General features: G+C 38.9%; 1 pseudogene; it reads right to left on the reverse strand.

The window, feature by feature from the left end:
- Positions 1-353: 353 nt before the first annotated feature.
- LOC110333005 lies at positions 354-800 on the reverse strand (annotated as a pseudogene).
- Between the last annotated feature and the right edge of the window lie 5,258 nt (positions 801-6,058).

The following is a 6,058-nucleotide window of genomic DNA, read 5'->3' on the forward strand; positions in this document are numbered from 1 at the left end:
AAGGTAGGTAAAATGGATCTTCAAAGCATTCTATGATGCTTTGAAAACATAGCAGGACAGCCCAATCATTCACAACTGAATCAACTGATAAAATTATATACAAATATTTGTATATTAATGATGTTTTGATAGTATGTACACATCATATAATAGCTACCATAATTAATTAAATTATTCATTGATTTTTTTTAAGGTGAAAATATCTAATCTTATGGAAGATTGTAGCTAATATATACTGTACACTCCCCACCCCCTTGCCTCAAGTTTATTTATAAAAACAGCATAGGACCCTGGCCATCTGCAAATAGTGTGTGTTAGTAGGTGTGCCACAGCACTGCCTGGAACCTTTTCTGTCAGACCTTCACAGGGGCCTGGGCACCTTTGGAAGCCTGAGCAGGATCTGAAGTCTGGGCCTTAGCTGCAGCTGTGGCCTCTGCCTTGCTTTGAAGCTTGGGCTTTAATTGGCAGAGTCTATGACCCTTGGTCATGTAGCTTGGGGTGAGCGATGAAAGCCAGGTGGTTGACTTTGTGGCTGAGACTCTTTGGCATCTTGGGTTTGATGGCCTTAGGTTTCACAGGGGCCTCGATGTCCCCTACTCCTGTACTCACTGCTTTTGCATTGTTGGACTGAATCTTCTTCAAACCTTTCTTGTGCTTCTTGGCAAAATGCATGTTCCTCAGAAACTTGGGGTCAATCCCCTTAAGAGATTCGTACTTTTGTGACTGGGATTTCTTGATGCCATTTCTGTGCCATCTGTGGGACTGGTTGTGTGTGTGTTGTGGTTCTTGGACTTGGACATGTCTGCATGGTAACCCACAGCTCCTGTAGCACCTGGGATGAGAAGAGAAAGAGCTATTATGTGCTCTTGAAGAAATACTATGAGACTACATGTTAAGTGTACTATGTTTCTAACAGGTGAAATGCTATGTGTTATGCTGCTTGTTACAACAGAGGAAAAGCCTTTGAGACATATCAAGGATCTAATGTTGACCCCACTTCAGATATACACAGACATCTATAAGACATGGTTATAATGAGCCTAGATAGCACATCTAACAATGAAACTAGGAGATAAAACTTTTGAGAACTCAAATGAAAATATTTTCTCTGGCACTCTTGCACTGCGTTTTGAAAACCCCATAGTTTGGGATTTAAATCCACTGGAGAATACGGATATTTCTTTGTCACCTCCTAGAGGACCTGCCTGATAGGGAGGCAGGGAGGACTTATGTCCTTCTGGTACTGTTCTGCTATTTGGGAGAGAGTTCTTATTTTCCCTAGCTGAGTTTAAGAAAAGAATAATTTGGAGATCTGAACAACTAATGTCCAACAAAACACAACCAAAATATTAATAAAATAAATCCATGAGAGTGAAGGAACAGAGGGTAAGTGCAATTTTCACCAAGTCAAATGACCTGAGTTCAAATCGCAGATCTCACACACCAGAAGTAAAGAACTAACTCCTACATGTTGTCCTCTGAACACTACACTCCCACTGGGAAATACGTGTATGCAGATGCATATACACATATATACAGAGAGAAGATAAAGTAAAAAAAAATAGCTCATGATAGATTTATATGATAATAAGTCCACGGTCACCCTAGGAATAATGCTCAAATAGTCAGGAAAACCCATTCTCTGGTCAGTTAACTATAAGGCACATTATCGATTAGACACCCCGGCTGGAGAAAAGATTCATGATCCAAATTTTAAGAAAAATGTAGTTAGCATCACAAACATCTGATCTTTTCTGTGTTTTTCTGTTTAGCTACCAAGTTAGGAATGTAGCAGAGACATCTAGTGTGATGGGACTGTATAATTTGCTAGGTTTCTTTTTCTATAAATGTTTCCATTGGTTTAAGGTTTTTCAGCTTATACAGCTAACGGTGGCAGGGAAAGTAAAGCATCTGCTCATTATAAAGTGATTCATAATAAAAATAAATCTCTCATTTGTTGTTTATGATTTATCATGCCACTGAAACTGAATTTGCTTTTTCACAGGTTAAGTACCATGAACTTCCCACCTAAACTGCATGGTTGCTTCTATCTAATGCAAGACATACCTAAAGTCCCTGAGAATAATTTTTCAAAGTCAATTATTTGAAGTACAATAAACTTTAAAAACATGTATCAACAGTATCTGGTCACTTTGCCTCCAGCCTGCCTCCTAAAGCAACAGCAATCTCATTACCTCCTACCCCATATAGGCTTTTAGAAATCTATATTTATATCTTGGTGGTTTCTTACTTTAATAACTGATTTCCCATGAGAATGGAAAATAAAATAATCTATCAAAATAAATGACATAATTGATCTATAATAGTAACTACTATTTTTAAATCATTGATGAAATGGGTTTAGTAAACAGCAAGCAAATACATGCCCCCCAAAAGCTAGTTTTATAGAATTGGTTTGAAGTACCTAGATTAAAAATTCAATTGGGTGTCTCAAAAACATATCTAAAAAATAACTTTATATCACATAGCTTGAGATGTCCCTGCATGGAAGCACAGAGAGACCATTGTGTGAAGCTCTAAAGGTGAGACCTGGGTTGATTTAAAGACCCCAAGAGGTTAGAGATGCCAGAGCCATGAAATGCCTGCCAAGGAAAGTTACTAACAGAGAACTGAACCAACTCTAGAGAAAGAACTGTTGCAGTCAATGAAGCTAAAAGGAGTTGTAGATATGAAGACCATTTAGATTTCAGACATGGAGATGCAGAGTTTGAATTTTGACCAGATGGTTTTCAGTCTTGCTTTGGTTCAATATTTCTTCACTATACTCACTTTTAGAATAGTAATGCATACCATGTGCCACTGTATGTTGGAAGTATGTGATCTGCTTTTTCATTCTGGATTTTACAGGGGATTACAGTTAAAAGATTATATGAATCTCAGAAGAGACTTTGAACTTTAGACCTCTTTTTTCCATTTTAATTGGTTATTTTATTTATTTACATTTCCAATGTTATCCCTCTTCCCAGTTTCCTCTCCACAGACACCCATTCTCTCCCCCTTCCCACCCCCTGCTTCTATGAGGGTGCTCCACCACCCACTCCCACCTCATCGCCCTAGCATTCCTCTTCATATCTCTGAGTCATCGACCTTCCACAGGACCAAGGGGCTCCCCTCCCATTGATGCTAGATAAGACAATTTTTTCTACATATGCAGCTAGAGCATGGGCCCCTCCATGTGTACTCTGGTTGGTGATTTAGTCCCTGGGAGCTTTGAGGGATCTGGCTGGTAGATATTGTTGTTCTTCCTATAGAGTTGTAAATCCCTTCAGCTCCTTCAGTCCTTCCCCTATTGCATCAATTGGCTTCCCTGCACTCAGGCTGATGGTTGGCTGCATCTGCATCTGTATTAGTCAGGCTCTGGCACAGCCTGTCATGGGACGGCTATACTAGGCTCTTGTCAGCAAGTGTTTTTTGACATCAGCAATAGTGTCTAGGTTTGGTGTCTGCAGATGGGATTGATCCCTAAGTGGGGTACTCTCTGGATGACCTTTCCTTCAGTCTCTTTTAATCAAGTGTGAGACTATTATAGACCAGTGGACTGAATGCATTTTTGCATTAGGGTATGGCTACAAGCCTATGGGGATGAGGGAGGGGGATATGGTTGTTTAAATAGGAATAATAGCCCCTGTAGATTCATGTGTTTGAATGCTTGGTTCATAGAGAATGATATTAGATATGGCCTTGTTAGAGGGAGTGTGACCTTGTTGGAGGAAGTGCGTCCCGATGGAGGCAGGCTTGGAGGTTGCCTAAACCCAAATTATGCCCAGTATGGCACACAGTATACTTTTTCTGTCTGTGGATCAAAAATGTAGAGCTTTTAGCTCCTTCTTCAGGACTGTGTCTGCCTGAACATTGGCGTGTTTCCTGCCATGGTGATAATGGGCTGAATCTCTGAAACTAAGCCATCCATAATTAAATATGTTCCTTTTTTTATGAGAGTTGTTATGGTCATAGTGTCTCTTCACAATAATAAAAGCCTAATAAGGCAACAGCTAAGAAAAACCCTATAAGCCTAACATTTCATAGTAATACCTAACATTCCATATTAACATTTTAATAATCATTCCTTTATTAAAGACATTGAAACAGCCCGTCTTCACTGTGTCAAGCATAACACATATCAGGACTTGGGAGACTGTAGCCTTAGCTGCAAAATATATCTACAAAGTCCTTTGCAGAAGGAAAAACTAAAGGTCAAGAGAATGTAGACTAGAGATCATTCCTAACGTGGACATTCTCTCCACAGCATGGTGATACTGAGAAAGTTGGATGAAGTCTGTGCTTTTCCTGAAAACACAACCCTGCAATTTTTATTTTGCATCATTTGCTACCCCATTCCCTCATCCCACCGAGGCTCCATAATGACACAGTAACTCACATTTCAAAAGAATCTCTCCAAAGAATTGTACGTTAAACTGTAACTGGATATTCTCTTTAGGTTTTAAAATCTGCTATTATATAGCAAAGCAAAACAGCCTAGCTAGGCTCAATTTTCTCTTCCTTAACTATAATGCACCCTTGGATGTAATGGTCACATTTCCTAATGTTCCTTCAGCAACTTTTGTTAGATTGCGTTCCAAGAGACAATTGAGCCAATTGATTTCAGGCACTCAAGTTCTCAAACTTTAGTGTGTGCATCACCAGAGATCTCCTGGGATATTTCTTTTACAGAAAAAAATCAAAAAAATTTTTAAAAAAACACCCAAAACTTTAACAAGCAAAAACCAAGAATCTTCAAGGTTATAAACTGTATTATTTGAATACATAGAATGTATAAGAATTTGAATATTTTATAAGATTGATTTAGATAATCCATAATATGCTATTTTTAATTATTTCCATATATGTATGCGTGTCTTAGTCAGGGTTTCTATTCCTGCATAAACATCATGACCAAGAAGCAGGTTGGGGAGGAAAGGATTTATTCAGCTTACATTTCCACATTGTTGTTCATCACTGAAAGAACTCAGGACTGGAACTCAAGCAGGTCAGGGAGCAGGAGCTGATGCAGAGGCCATGGAGAGATGTTCTTTACTGGCTTACTTTCCCTGGCCTGCTCAGCCTGCTCTCTTATAGAACCAAGACTACCAGCCCAGAGATGGCACCACCCACAAAGGGACACCCCTCCTTGATCACTAATTGAGAAAATGCCTTACAGCTGAATCTCCTGGAGGCAGTTCCCCAACTGAAGCTCCTTTCTTTGCGATAACTCCAGCTTGTGTCAAGTTGGCACAAAACTACCCAGTACAATGTGTATGCCATTTTTTATTCCTAAATACATAAATTTAACGTGACTGTTCAGTCTGCATTTCAGTGAAACAAAGTCCTAACTTTGCAAAAGCTGCCATCTTTAGTTTATCTGTTGTTTACATGTAGTCTAAGAAGAGATATGACTAATTCCTAGAAAAAAAATTTACAGTTTATTGTTTTTAAAGGACCAACTTTGCAAATGTCATATCATCTCGAAATAGCACTATAAGTGTATTAGAAGGTATTCACTCATACCTTTAAGGAATATTCAAAACCGAATCTGTAACAGTCCTGGGTTTCTGAATCATAACTTGCCCCTTTCCTTATATTGCTGCAAGAACTCACAGATAGGTGTGCAGATACACTATTCATGGAGCATTCTGCTCATTATTAGAAATCAAGCTCTTGTCTCAGTGAAGCATTATGATGCAAAATATATCTCGAAAATACTAAGAACCAAGTCAGACTCATCAACTGCTTCAGTCTTGTATTGTTCTTGACTCAGAACTCACCTTCAGTACTGCTTTCATTAGAAAACATTTTCCTCTCCTTAATTACTATTGTGCATAGTGTTTAAAAAATGAAACTAACCTAGATGTCCATCAACAAATGAATTTATGAAAGATGTGACAAATACTGCAGTTGTTTGAAAAGGGATGACCCACATAGACTCATCTGTGTAAATGCTTGGCCCATAGGGAGTGTCACTATTAGATGATGTTCTTGGAGTAGGTGTGGCCTTGTTGGAGGACACTGTGTCACCATGGAGCAGGCTTTGAGGTTTCAA

The sequence above is a fragment of the Mus pahari genome, chromosome 15 (assembly GCF_900095145.1).
Source record: "Mus pahari chromosome 15, PAHARI_EIJ_v1.1, whole genome shotgun sequence".
Taxonomy (NCBI): Eukaryota; Metazoa; Chordata; class Mammalia; order Rodentia; family Muridae; genus Mus; species Mus pahari.